The sequence below is a fragment of the Rhineura floridana genome, chromosome 4 (genome assembly GCF_030035675.1).
Source record: "Rhineura floridana isolate rRhiFlo1 chromosome 4, rRhiFlo1.hap2, whole genome shotgun sequence".
Lineage (NCBI taxonomy): Eukaryota > Metazoa > Chordata > Lepidosauria > Squamata > Rhineuridae > Rhineura > Rhineura floridana.
In genome coordinates, this window is record NC_084483.1 from 27,632,938 (window position 1) to 27,647,975 (window position 15,038).

General features: G+C 40.6%; 1 long non-coding RNA gene across 1 annotated transcript; it reads right to left on the minus strand.

Moving 5' to 3' along the window:
- Nucleotides 1-475: 475 nt before the first annotated feature.
- On the minus strand, nt 476-12,520 carry LOC133384293 (uncharacterized). The gene is made up of 3 exons (XR_009762487.1): nt 12,462-12,520; nt 3,496-3,590; nt 476-2,148 (listed from the first exon to the last, which is right to left on the minus strand). It is a non-coding gene; the product is annotated as an uncharacterized LOC133384293 (long non-coding RNA).
- Between the last annotated feature and the right edge of the window lie 2,518 nt (nt 12,521-15,038).

The following is a 15,038-nucleotide window of genomic DNA, read 5'->3' on the forward strand; positions in this document are numbered from 1 at the left end:
TTTATACTTGTTTTTATGGTTATTGGATTTTAAATGGATTTATTTCCTGTTGTGAGCTGCCTTGGTTTCCAGTCGGCAACCCTACCTCACAGGGTTGTGGGAAAGAATCCATATGCACACACACTGGAGATGTGCTTGTCACTGCAGAACATTTTGTTAAAAAATCAGTATAAACTGAAGCGGAAGGGTAGCCCTCACCAAAGGTAAAAGCTCAGCTTTTAATTAATTTTTAAAATGTCCGCAGGGATTCAGAACCTGGCATTCCCAGAGGGGTTTCCATTTCCCACATCCCTACCAATTATCCATTCCCCTGACAAAAAAACCAAATCGCAGGGGGCATATTCTGGGATAACTAGTGATATATAAATATGCAAGTACAGATGTGTCAATGTAACAAACCAGGACTGTTTACTACTTTATTTGTGGAACTGGCACCTTTTTGTTGTCATGAAGAGAAGCTTCAAGTATAGATTTCAAGGAATTCAGTGTTTGTGACTTTTGGTACAAAGTGACCTGACAGATCTTTCCTGAAGTAATGTGCAGATCAGAACATTTCAGTTCAGTTTCATTCATTTGTTCTACAGACCATAAACATCAGATACAGTATAGGTTTATCATGACAGCCACAGGAGAGGGAGAAAAACACACAACATGCAGGCTCACAATTGTGCCTTTTAAAATGAGAGTATAACAAAATCTATGAATCAAAAGAAGTTAAAAATAAGAAAAAAATAGAGACAGTGTTGACTCAGGGTCATATTGTGACCAATGTGCATTCTGGGCAGGGGAAGTCTGAGGTGGAGTACACCAATGCTGGATGCTGGAGTGTGAGGGAAGCGTCAAGGGTGGAGATCCAGCACTGCCTTGCAACAGCACATAAAAAGGGCCCCCACTTAATAATGGTGGGCTATGACTTCCCTTTAACAGTTCTTGCCTAGTTTTGAGGGCTAAGGTGAGGATCTTGGCTATATTTTCAGTATCTTTAGATTAGAGTGTGCCATTAAATTGAAACATATATTTCATCTGAGTTTCCCAAGTGCAAAGAAAGTGGGAAACAAACTGGGATCTTTTATTCCTAAAAAAGTCAATATAGGAGAGCATGACCTAACATTTCAACTCAGCCACTTTTGTAAGGACAAACTCTGAAATGCTAAGGCAGCCTGCTGAATTGACCTTCCATAACTGTGCATGGCAAAGCATTGAATGTGGCCATTGAAAATGCTATCTAGTATTTAGGAATATTTAATGGTCTAAATTAGCTAGTGAACTGATAAGCACTACCAAGCTATAGACAAAGATACGGGGGTGAGCAAAGCTTTTTTGCCAGAGGTAATGAATTTTGTAAAATGAGATTTAGAGCTCTCAGTTTAATGCAGCCAGTTGTTGTTTTGTAACCCGCGTGGCAGAACATGAGGTAGTGGACAGCCAATGATGCTAACTTTGTTATTGACATATTTTAGTCAAGAGAAGCATAATTATCAGGCAAAAACAGGGATAGACAGCTCAGATCTGTGGAGAATAAATATAAGTAAAGCCAGTAGCTGATTACCAGGGACCACACTGTTTCCAAAGAGCAAATGCCTGCTTCAGGTTGCAAGACTACATCTTAGTATACAAAAGAGCGTTCTGAAAGGATTAATTAAGTAATTAATTAATTAGTACACAAAAGAGCTTTCTCAAAGGATTAATTAATCCCCAATATCCAGAGATGAACTCCACAACTAATTTTGGTAGCTAGTTTGGTTTTGTACACCAAAACTTCAAACCTGAAGATATATGCTGTCCTCCTTTTGTACTGTAGAATCTCAATAGTACAGGTAGAATAGTCAGTGAGCCTGATTTTGGACCTGAAGTGGCCAGGGCAGAAAATGAAAAGCAACTCCCAGGTATTCAAAATTATTGAGTTGTTCTATTGGATTCCCATCCAGGTCTATTTATATTTCTTACATTCCTTAGTAAAAATCGACACTTTTCTTTTATCATAGTTGAATGTCAACTGTTATGTCTTGCAGAAGCATGCAGTTGAATTTGGTCATTAATCTTGTAAGTCCAACCTGGAATATAACACCAAAGTAATTTCTCTACCAGCCAGTCTGCACAAGTGGTGCTCTCAACTGATAATTCAGAACATTCAGTTCTGAGCTCCTTCTAGGAAAAAGGGTGGGATAGAAATTTAATCATACTTACTACTAATAAATAAATAATAAACATTTAAAACAAAATATATTTTAGAAATGCATATTTTGAGAAAATGTGTTCAAAGTAATTAAAACCTTATACAAATGCCAGTTTTATGTGCCTTTAAAAAAATGCAAAAATAGGACACGCGTGAAAGTGACATGAACTCAGACCAGTCCCTCCCTCCCTAGTTTTAAGCACTTTGTATAAAAAATACATTTATATAAAAAAAGACTTTAAAAAGAAATACAGACATAAGAACATGCTATGTTTTTCAAGATGTACCTGTGAAACTCTGATATGTACTCATGAAAACAAAAGGCACATGCCAGCCAAAGTCAAGCACATGAAATTCTCATTGAAGTAAACAGAATCTTGTTCTGAACATCATTCCACTGAAATCAGTGGGGCTTACCTAACATTTGGCTGGAGCATGTACATAATATGCAGGCATGACAAACATGACAGTGAATTATAGATGTACTTCCCCCAAACAACCAGAACTGATCCAAGCTATTGATTCCACTTGTTTGTCTAAACTAATGCTTGAAGTGAATTCCTGCTTAAGTGCAGGAATTTGGAGGAAAATTTAAAAAATAAGATTAGCAAAAATTTCTTAGGCTGGCTTCACCCATTTCTCCATGTACACCAAGTAGAAAATAGGTCTTTCACACTGTGTGATGTATGAACAGGCATTCAGCATATGATTTTTCCAGTTATTTTTTTTTAATTCAATTTCAGGTTTTTATTTAATAGAAGTATTTTGAAAGCTTTAAGTCTCCAAACTGTGGGATATGTTACACCAGACTTTAATGCCGCATTGGTAAAAAAAAATTTTTTTTAAAAAAACAATGCTTTTTGCCCTTGCCTTGAAACTACTTTAAATTCTGGAAACTGAAAGAAGTAATGATAACATAGCTATAAGGCTCCAATTGTGTGTATTCGTAATTGTCTTATTTCTCTACTCCTTAGATTTCATAACCTGTGTGTAGAATCTGAACGTATTTTCTCTCCCTCAGCTTTCTAATATAAAATGCCTCTGGTAGGCATTTAAATGATTCTCTAGCCTTCACTTCAAAAGTAATAGCTCTGGTGTTTTCCATTTAGTTTTCAAAGCAGGTTTGGAACTATTCCACACAGATATGAAACATGGACATCCAATTTCCTTTCCCTTTACACTGTATCTGTTCACGATTGCTTCCATTTTAAAAGGGGTCCCAGAAAAAGTAGCTTTAAAAAAAACCCACAGGTAGCCTATGTCCATGAAAAAAACAGGGGAGCTGTGGAATGACTTTAAGATTAAAAGACAATACTCACTTTCAACTTATTCATAATCATAATTGATTTCTTAGACTGTAACAGTCACAGGTATGGCAATTTGGAGAATGGTCAAATGATTTTCATTATAAGTTCTGTTGAGGAAACAGAAGTAAGATTCACATCTTATTCTTACGTTATAATGAAGGCCACACCAATTAAGATTCATAACCCTTAATGTTTTATATTATGCATTTTACATGTACAAAACTCTTCAAAAATATATACAGCAGTCTTGTAAGTTAGACAGGTATCCTTATCTCCATATTGCAAGAGGGGGGCGCTGGGAGATCGTGACTTGCATAACACTATCAACTGAGGTAGTTGCTGAGGTGAGTCTTGAATTGGGGACTTCCTGAATTATACTTGATCAGCCATGTTGCAGTTTCTTTAATTAAAATGTGTGTGGTATAAGAACATAAGAACATAAGAAGAGCCTGCTGGATCAGGCCAGTGGCCCATCTAGTCCAGCATCCTGTTCTCACAGTGGCCAACCAGGTGCCTGGGGGAAGCCCGCAAGCAGGACCCGAGTGCAAGAACACTCTCCCCTCCTGAGGCTTCCGGCAACTGGTTTTCAGAAGCATGCTGCCTCTGACTAGGGTGGCACAGCACAGCCATCATGGCTAGTAGCCATTGATAGCCCTGTCCTCCATGAATTTGTCTAATCTTCTTTTAAAGCCATCCAAGCTGGTGGCCATTACTGCATCTTGTGGGAGCAAATTCCATAGTTTAACTATGTGCTGAGTAAAGAAGTACTTCCTTTTGTCTGTCCTGAATCTTCCAACATTCAGCTTCTTTGAATGTCCACGAGTTCTAGTATTATGAGAGAGGGAGAAGAACTTTTCTCTATCCACTTTCTCAGTGCCATGCATAATTTTATACACTTCTATCATGTCTCCTCTGACCCGCCTTTTCTCTAAACTAAAAAGCCCCAAATGCTGCAACCTTTCCTCGTAACGGAGTCGCTCCATCCCCTTGATCATTCTGGTTGCCCTCTTCTGAACCTTTTCCAACTCTAGAATATCCTTTTTGAGATGAGGCGACCAGAACTGTACACAGTATTCCAAATGCGGCCGCACCATAGATTTATACAACGGCATTATGATATCGGCTGTTTTATTTTCAATACCTTTCCTAATTATCGCTAGCATGGAATTTGCCTTTTTCACAGCTGCCGCACACTGGGTCGACATTTTCATCATGCTGTCCACTACAACCCCGAGGTCTTTCTCCTGGTCGGTCACCGCCAGTTCAGACCCCATGAGCGTATATGTGAAATTAAGATTTTTTGCTCCAATATGCATAATTTTACACTTGTTTATATTGAATTGCATTTGCCATTTTTCCGCCCATTCACTCAGTTTGGAGAGGTCTTTTTGGAGCTCTTCGCAATCCCTTTACAACCCTGAACAATTTAGTGTCGTCAGCAAACTTGGCCACTTCACTGCTCACTCCTAATTCTAGGTCATTAATGAACAAGTTGAAAAGTACAGGTCCCAATACTGATCCTTGAGGGACTCCACTTTCTACAGCCCTCCATTGGGAGAACTGTCCGTTTATTCCTACTCTCTGCTTTCTGCTTCTTAACCAATTCCTTATCCACAAGAGGACCTCTCCTCTTATTCCATGACTGCTAAGCTTCCTCAGAAGCCTTTGGTGAGGTACCTTGTCAAACGCTTTTTGAAAGTCTAAGTACACTATGTCCACTGGATCACCTCTATCTATATGCTTGTTGACACTCTCAAAGAATTCTAATAGGTTACTGAGACAGGACTTTCCCTTGCAGAAGCCATGCTGGCTCTGCTTCAGCAAGGCTTGTTCTTCTATGTGCTTAGTTAATCTAGCTTTAATAATACTTTCTACCAGTTTTCCAGGGACAGAAGTTAAGCTAACTGGCCTGTAATTTCCGGGATCCCCTCTGGATCCCTTTTTGAAGATTGGCGTTACATTTGCCACTTTCCAGTCCTCAGGGACGGAGGAGGACCCGAGGGACAAGTTACATATTTTAGTTAGCAGATCAGCAATTTCACCTTTGAGTTCTTTGAGAACTCTCGGGTGGATGCCATCTGGGCCCGGTGATTTGTCAGTTTTTATATTGTCCATTAAGCTTAGAACTTCCTCTCTCGTTACCACTATTTGTCTTAGTTCCTCAGAATCCCTTCCTGCAAATGTTAGTTCAGGTTCAGGGATCTGCCCTGTATCTTCCACTGTGAAGACAGATGCAAAGAATTCATTTAGCTTCTCTGCAATCTCCTTATCGTTCTTTAGTACACCTTTGACTCCCTTATCATCCAAGGGTCCAATTGTCTTCCTAGATGGTCTCCTGCTTTGAATGTATTTATAGAATTTTTTGTTGTTGGTTTTTATGTTCTTAGCAATGTGTTCCTCAAATTCTTTTTTAGCATCCCTTATTGTCTTCTTGCATTTCTTTTGCCAGAGTTTGTGTTCTTTTTTATTTTCTTCATTTGGACAAGACTTCCATTTTCTGAAGGAAGACTTTTTGCCTCTAAGAGCTTCCTTGACTTTGCTCGTTAACCATGCTGGCATCTTCTTGGCCCTGGCGGTACCTTTTCTGATCTGCGGTATGCACTCCAGTTGAGCTTCTAATATAGTGTTTTTAAACAACTTCCTTTTTTTTTTTTTCAATAATTTTTATTCAGATTTTCATAAAACATACAAGACAAAATCATAAAACATTCAAAGACAAAAAACAAAATCAAAAATAGTTAAACAAAAAGAAAAAAAGAAAAAAAAAACAAAAATAAAAAATAAAGAGTAAAATATTGACTTCCCATTTGTCAAAGATCAAATCAGTTATAAGTCTATAATATATAACAATCCTGTCTCTTAAGTCATATTATAAAATCACTTTCCTCCAGTAGTTATCTTACTTAATCATCAAATCTCATAAACATTACTTTATTCTTTCCACAAAAAGTCAAAGAGAGGTTTCAATTCTTTAAGAAATATATCTATCAATTTTTTTTTCCAGATAAGCATATCGATTAATCCATCTCATTACTAATTATGATAATCTTATTGTCATAACCATAGTCAAAATAAACATTTCAATTAATCCATCACATCAGAATCTGTTAGGTTCAATAATTTCAGTAGCCATTGTTCTATTATCTCTATTAGTTCCATTTTCCATCTTCCATCTTCAGTAGTCTTGTTAAGTCCAGTAATTTCAATATCCAATCTTCCATTATCAGTATTCCATAATAATCTTGCTGTCAAAGCCATAGTCATATAGTAAGAGTCTGATGGGGATTACCTCTATCCCAAATATTTTCTTGCCATCCATTCTGAATAGGTTGCTGAAATACTGCTGTAAAATCATATCTCTGTTCTTTTTTTCAAAATACACTGGGTCATCTCTTAAAAGTTTTTCCATTGTCACATGGCTGCAGTTAATTCCATAGATTTTCTCTATATTGGGCTCCATCACATCATTCCAGTCCAGAAGATTATCCATGCCATTGATAACTTTATCTCTAGAATCTTCATTCATTTCTTCAGAGATAACATTGAGTTCCAAACAATAGATTTTATTTCTAAAGTCCATAGACTCCAAATCTTGTTCCTGTTCCACGTTGGTTCCAATCTCCGGGATCTCCTCTCTCACAGGGACCCCTATTCCAGTCTCCAGGGTCACCTCTCTCACAGGGACCCCTGTTCCAATCTCCGGGGTCTCCTCTCTCACAGGGACCCCTTCCAGGGTCACCTCTCTCACAGGGACCCTTATATCTTTAATCTCCTGCTTCATTTTACTCAATTCAATTTTCATTATCTCAATCTCATCCATTATTTTCTGAAACATAGTTATTTCCAGATTTTCAGCCACTTTCTTAATTGCCATTTTAAAAGAAAAATATAGGAAAACCACTTCTTATTTCAGCAACAATTGGGTTAATACTCCAAACTTGGTGACATCACAGTATAAACAGAGCAGACAGCCTTATCTCTCCAATAGTTAAGTAAACAAAATGCAGTTCCCAGGATCGAAACAATTAATGGCAATCGTCAAGAAACAGATTCGTCAAAATAAAATAGACCAAAAAGAGAGTAGTCTCAAAACAGTATAATATTTTTCAAAATAAAAATCTGGAATAGAAATCCCTCTTCTGTGTATATCTTTAGAATGCAAATCCAGGACAGCTTTTTGCAACAAAAACAGAGATAAGCTATTAATTAGTGCGTAGCAGAGAGAAGTTATGGCTCCCCAGTGAGATGTCAAAAACTGATCAATCTGGCAAATCTCTTTTAAACAGCAACAATTTAAGTCAAGTAAAAGAAAAATATAGAAAGAAGGGTGCTTGCCTGTTAGTGCGTTCTCTCTTAGAAGATAAGGTGAACGTTCGCTTTATCAGATAGAGCTTGCTGTTAAAAATCCGTCCCACCTTCGTCGGCTGGACCTCGTCCCATAAATTAATGAGATCTGGTCGTCCCAACAAAAATAGGCTTTGAGGTTAATCTCTTCGTTTCTCCCTACCCGGGAGAAGTTTAATCAGTCAAAAAAAAAGAAAAAACTGACTGATATATCTGAATAAGCTTCTTTTGAGGCAGGAGCCCGTCTCAAAAGCAGGCACAGGCTAAGTCACCCTTCCCGGAAGTTCTGTTTTTAAACAACTTCCAAGCATTCTCGAGTGATGTGACCCTCTGGACTTTGTTTTTCAGCTTTCTTTTTACCAATCCCCTCATTTTTGTGAAGTTTCCTCTTTTGAAGTCAAATGTGACCGTGTTGGATTTTCTTGGCAATTGGCCAGTTACATGTATGTTTAATTTAATAGCACTGTGGTCACTGCTCCCAATCGGTTCAACAACACTTACATCTCGCACCAGGTCCCGGTCCCCACTGAGGATTAAGTCCAGGGTTGCCGTCCCTCTGGTCGGTTCCATGACCAACTGGTCTAGGGAATAGTCATTTAGAATATCTAGAAACTTTGCTTCTTTGTCATGACTGGAACACATATGCAGCCAGTCTATGTCCGGGTAGTTGAAGTCACCCATTACTACCACATTTCCTAGTTTGGATGCTTCCTCAATTTCATATCTCATCTCAAGGTCTCCCTGAGCATTTTGAGCATTATGTGTGTTCTGTTCTGAAACATGATCTGGTACCTAATGTCTTACATACATTGAAACCACATAGACCAGGGATAAGGACTCTTTGGCCCTCCAGAAGTTAATGAACTCCAACTCCCATCAGTCCCATCCAGCATGGCCAAGGTCAGGGATGATGAGAAAATCTGGAAGGCCATCGTTTCCCCATCCCTGAGCTAGAGCTATCTTCCATGACATACCAGAGATGTGACCCTGGAGATGGGTATAATATAAAAAGAGAACTGTGCAAGATAAGCACAACATTCTTAAACACATCTACCGTGCTATGAACCACGTTCACAACTAAAGAAGGGTGAGCTTCAAATTGCAATGAAGTTGGGGCTATGTCATACCTCAGCTATGTGGTTCTCTCCCATGATTCTCTCACACACAACCCATGGTAAGCTGTTTAGCAATATATATAAAACGGTCACTCCACCTTTGTCAGGGGAAAGCATCTGCATGGCTACACGGGACATAATCTGAAAGGGATACTAGTCTTATGATATCTTAAAGGCTGACATTAATTGTGCCATAAGCTTTCATGGACTAGAGCCCATGTAGATGCATTAAGCATTTTCCTCAGTTGGTAGGCAGACATGTATACAGAGGAAAAGCTGTGAGGTCAAAAGACTATGACGCAAAAAAGGCACAGTCTGTGACATTTCTATGTAAAGCTCAAATGTAACCATGCTTTGGTAAGTGCCACCAATAAGTTGTATATGAAAGTGGTAAGGACAGCGAAAAAACTTTATTTCGCTGCCTCTATTAGGTCATCTTTATGCCGCCCAGCGGAGCTTTTTAAAGTTGTGCGGGGGCTTTTACACTCTGGCCCTCACGATATTATAGAAACATCTGAAGCCCGCTGCAACGAAATTGCTGGACACTTTCAAAATAAGATTGCTTGCATCCGTAGGGACTTAGACTCTGATGTTGTGACAGATGAATCCAGTGAATTGTCCGGAGCACGGCCTTGTTCTTTATTATTGGATGAGTTTCAGTTGGTGCAGCTCGAGGAAGTGGACAAGGTGCTTGGAATGGTCCGGGCAACCACGTCTGTTCTGGACCCTTGCCCATCTTGACTAGTGAAAGCTAGCAGGGCTGAAACCACCGGCTGGCCCAAGGAAGTGGTTAATGCCTCCTTGAGAGAGGGAGTAGTCCCTAGTAGCCTCAAGGAGGCAATAGTGAGACCTCTTTTAAAGAAACCTTCCCTGGACCCAGATAATCTGAACAACTACAGACCGGTGGCGAATGTCCCCTTTTTGGGCAAGGTTTTGGAGCGGGTGGTTGCTAGCCAGCTCCAGGTGCTCTTGGATGACACTGATTATCTGGATCCATTTCAATCCGGTTTTAGGCCCGGTTTTGGCACTGAAACAGCCTTGGTCGCCCTGTATGATGACCTTTGTCGGGAGAGAGACAGGGGGAGTGTGACTTTGTTGATTCTCCTTGATCTCTCAGCGGCGTTTGATACCATCGACCATGGTATCCTTCTGGGGAGACTCGCGGAGTTGGGAGTTGGAGGTACTGCTTGGCAGTGGTTCCGCTCCTACTTCACGGATCGTCGCCAGAAGGTAGTGCTTGGGGAACATTATTCAAAACCCTGGACTCTCCATTGTGGAGTCCCTCAGGGGTCGGTTTTGTCCCCCATGCTTTTTAACATCTACATGAAGCCTCTGGGTGCGGTCATCAGGAGTTTTGGAGTGCGTTGTCATCAGTATGCTGATGACACGCAACTCTATTTCTCCTTTTCATCTTCTTCAGGTGAGTCTGTTGATGTGCTGAACCGTTGCCTGACCGCGATAATGGACTGGATGAGAGCTAATAAACTGAGACTCAATCCAGACAAGACTGAGACACTGTTGGTGAACCCCTTCCCCGCTCAGATGGTGGATGTGCATCCTGTTCTGGATGGGGTTACACTCCCCCTGAAAGAACAGGTTCGTAGTTTGGGGGTTCTTTTTGACCCTTCCTTGTCTCTTGAGGCTCAAGTGACCTCGGTGGCACGGAATGCGTTTTACCATCTCCTTTTGGTAGCCCAACTACGCCCCTATCTGGATGGCGACGACCTCGCCTCAGTTGTTCATGCTCTGGTAACTTCGAGATTGGATTACTGTAATGTGCTCTACATAGGGCTGCCCTTGAAGACAGTTCGGAAGCTTCAGCTAGTGCAGAATGCAGCAGCTAGACTATTGACGAGGACCAGTCGGTCTTCACACATAACTCCTGTTCTGGCTCGCCTGCACTGGCTACCTATTTGCTTCTGGGCCAGATTCAAGGTGTTGGTTATGACCTATAAAGCCTTACATGGTGTGGGACCGCAATACCTGGTGGAACGCCTCTCCCACTATGAACCTACCCGCTCACTTCGTTCGTCATCTAAGGCCCTCCTCCGGGTACTAACTTATTGTGAACCCCGGAGGGTGGTTACTAGATCTAGGGCCTTTTCTGTGGTGGCCCCTGAGTTGTGGAATAGCCTCCCCGAAGAGGTACGCCTGGCGCCTACACTATTATCTTTTCGGCGCCAGGTAAAGACCTTCTTATGCTCCCAGACGTTTTAATCGTTTTAATCATTCTAATCTTTTTAGCTTTTTAATCTTGTATACTAATCCTTTTATTTTCTTATATTTTGTTTAATTGTATTTTTGTTTTTTCTTTGTCATATATGTTTTGTGATTTTATTATTATGATGTATGTATTTTATCCTATGCTGTTTACTGCCCTGAGAGCTACTTGCTATGGGCGGTATATAAATGCAACAAAATAAATAAATAAATACGTGCAAGGCAAGCCCAACATTCACAAAAGCAGTAATTGGCAAAATTGTATTTGCACTTTTGCTATGTTAACTGAACACCTCTCTTTTTTTCTCGTCTTTAGCCTGATATGAATGGAATCAAACCTGTCGATAATTAGTATTGCTATACCAGAGCTTGGAAAAGTTACTTTTTTGAACTACAACTCCCATCAGCCCAATCCAGTGGCCCTGCTGGCTGGGGCTGATGGGAGTTGTAGTTCAAAAAAGTAACTTTTCCAAGCTCTGTATAGTCCACAAAAAGCATGTGCCGTCATAAACCTATGAGCCCTTAAGTTGGCTAGCCTCTTTCATTGTTTTCACCCCACAATGCATACTCCCATTTTACAGAAGGCCAAGCAATCCAACTCAGGGGAAGCCAGCGGAAGAGGTGCCAGCAGAGGAGGAGTCGGCGGGAAGCTCTATGGCATCCATTGGACATTCAGGAACTACGTGCATACATGGAAAAGAAAAACCCGGCTCTCCTGAATACCCCTACTAGCGAGTAAGCACTCCCCATTGATTTCCATTGCAATTATTTTCTTAGGCCAACCTTTTTCTTGGAGTAACTTTGGCCCGGATCGGAACCCACAGGAGCACTCTGAATGGGAGTTGGATGTTGCATAAGTCCCCCCCTGCTTCGGCCACTCCTCCGACATGCCCCTGGAATGCCCCTTTTTCAGGCCTTATGTTGTCTTCTGCAGGCACCCTTTCCACTAGGCTGGGCTTCCCTGGTGGACCCCCTACTGAACCGTTGGGGTCCTGGCTCCACCATGGCTGAGCTGGGGCGAGGGGCTTCTGGCAGAGCCTATTGGAGCCTGGCAGAGCCTATTGGAGCCAGAACCCTGCTGGCTCAGCCAGGGGTCCAAAAAAGGGGTCAAAGACCAAGATGCTGGAAAATAGGAACTTTTATTATAGATAAAACCCAACACGTTTCAGCCTATTATCTGCAGGCTTTCATCAGGGGCTATGGTAAATCAAACAAAAGGGACAAATTAACTCTACACACATATAAAATCATACACACATACATAGTACATATAAGTCTTTAGGACAATCTGATACTCACATAATGGCTTATAAGATTATAAGACCAGCAAATCGCTTTCTGTACTGTGTCAAAGTCAAATGTCTCAATGACTAATGCAATTGGATTGTCTGTATATATACACAAGCAGTACAAAGTGAAGTACAGGTGAATACAATAATGTTCCCTGTAGCATGAGGAACAGCTAACACCTGGATGCAAGAAACAAATGAGGGACTAAGGGAAATTTTCAAAATTTACAGTAGGGGGAGAAGCTCAAAATCTTCATTTAACCCACTAGGGGTCATTGTTTTTAAAGTTAAAATCCAAGATAACTCTTTTCTTAATAGAATATCTTCATTCCCTCCGTACACCTTCTCCAAAACCCAAAATCTTAGATTGGCTATGGAATGTGGGCATTGGCTATAGTGATCCACTACAGGGGCTCCCATCCTTTTATTCCTTAAGTTGCTAAGATGCTCTCCTATGCATTTTTTAATCATTCTTGAAGTCTGACCCACATACATTTTTGAGCAGCCACACTGTATCACATAAATGACTCTTGAAGTGTTGCAAGTTGAAAAGTGATTCAGAGTGTGTCTTTTGTGATTGATTGGATTGGTAAATTCCGTCATTTTGCTAGTGTATCTGCAGAAAACACAATGACCACAGGGGTGGTGACCCCTAGGTGCAGTGGTACCTGGAAGGACCTTTGTGCTTGGATACAAATTTACCTTGAAATCACTTCTGACTAGGATATCCTTCAAATTCCTGGTTCTCTTAAAAGATATCAAAGGTGGCTCTTGACAACCAGGGATGTGACGTACAATGTGCCAGTGTCTTTTTATGCTGCTCTGCAACCTACTAGTGATATGGTCAAAAGTTAGGTTGCAGTTCAGACGAACAGAGTTTTTTGGTGCTGTCTTCTGTAAAATGTCAACGCGTTCTCTATCAGCAACTTTCTCAAAATTATTGTCAATAACATGGGACGGATATCCCCTTTTAAACAATTGATTTTTTAGGACAAGCGATTGTTCCAAGAAATCTCTCTCTGAGGAACAATTTCGTTTTATTCTTAGGAATTGTCCATGAGGTAGATTTTGTCTGAGGGATTTTGGGTGATATGATAGTTTACACCATTGATTTACCATAGCCCCTGATGAAAGCCTGCAGATAATAGGCTGAAACGTGTTGGGTTTTATCTATAATAAAAGTTCCTATTTTCCAGCATCTTGGTCTTTGACCCCTTTTTTGGTTTCTCTTTTGGATGCTAGCCACCCCCTGCTTTTTCAGCCGGGGGTCCTTCACCTCCAATTCCCCTCAGCCTGGCTGAAATGCGAGTTGGATTGTGCCCTCAGTATTGGGTCGAATGAGGATTAGTGGCCAAAGGTGAAAGTGCTTCTAGTGAATAATCATGTGAAGTCTGAAACGCGGGCGAAAAGGAAACTGCACTACTTGCCCTCACTAAATGGCATTCCTGCTTGCCCTATTCTGGTCTTCTGCAGCCTTGGGCTGGATTGCAATTACAGAAAGGAAGTTGGGTATACCATTGCTGTTTACATTTGGCATAGCAATCAAGCATAGCCAGTTTCTTCAGATGTTTCTAGTGTGTAACTGATGTTCTGCAGCACTGTAAAATGCTCGGGGCAAGTGTTCATCAGAAACCTATGTAGAGAAGTATTAGTTTATGTTTTGAGGTGTTTCACTAAAGGCATCTTCTGACTGTAGCACTCAAGACAGTTTATGTTCCCTTTTTTATAGAAGGGACTTGGGGGATACACTGATTATTAAAACAGAACTGCTCATCCAACTTCATATTAGATTAGATAAGAAAGTCAATTTGCTAGGAGCAACAAATTTAAAACCTCTTAATTTTCTTTCCCACTCCTGTGGCTGTTTAGCAGTTTAGATAAAGCAAGCTGTTTTTTTTTTTTAAAAAAAGGGATGATGAGTATCAGAACTCAAGTTAATGCACAGCAAATTGAATTCTTTCTGAAGTATCTCCTCTTCTCTAATGCTCCTTCAGGTGCCCAGATTCATTTTTAAACTTTCTGTGTGTGAGGGGGGGGGCTTATATAGTAATATCACATAACTCTCTCTCACTCCACACACAGAGGGCTGTGTGTGCTTAAACAAATGGTTTCCAGTTTGTGAAAGGAGAAGTTCAAGTTCATTCCAAGAGAAGCTGTTTTATTGCTCTTGCTGGTAGAATTCACATCATCGATCTCCTTCATCTGCTTCCCTTCCCAGCAGCTATTTGCTATTTTTGCTTTTCCAGTTAATACGAGCACACATAGCTTCAGCAGCCTGGTTTCTATTATCTGGCTGCAAACGTTGCCTGATCCAGCTGTCACCAAAGTCAATTCAAGGCTTTCCAATGAGGTCAATAAGTTTTAGATCATGTTCTTAACACTTCAGGGGAAAAAACACAGTGCTATATATTTTACAACCACTGTGGTCAAATTTGTCATGGAACCTGCAAATATATTGGTTCAAACTAATAGACCCTATGGACATTCTTGCCCTGTTTCAACTGAGCATGCATGCATGCAGCAGTTAAAGCTTCCTGTCTGTAGCCTTCTCAGATTGGGACAGTCGACGACATTTTGCTGCTCAAGG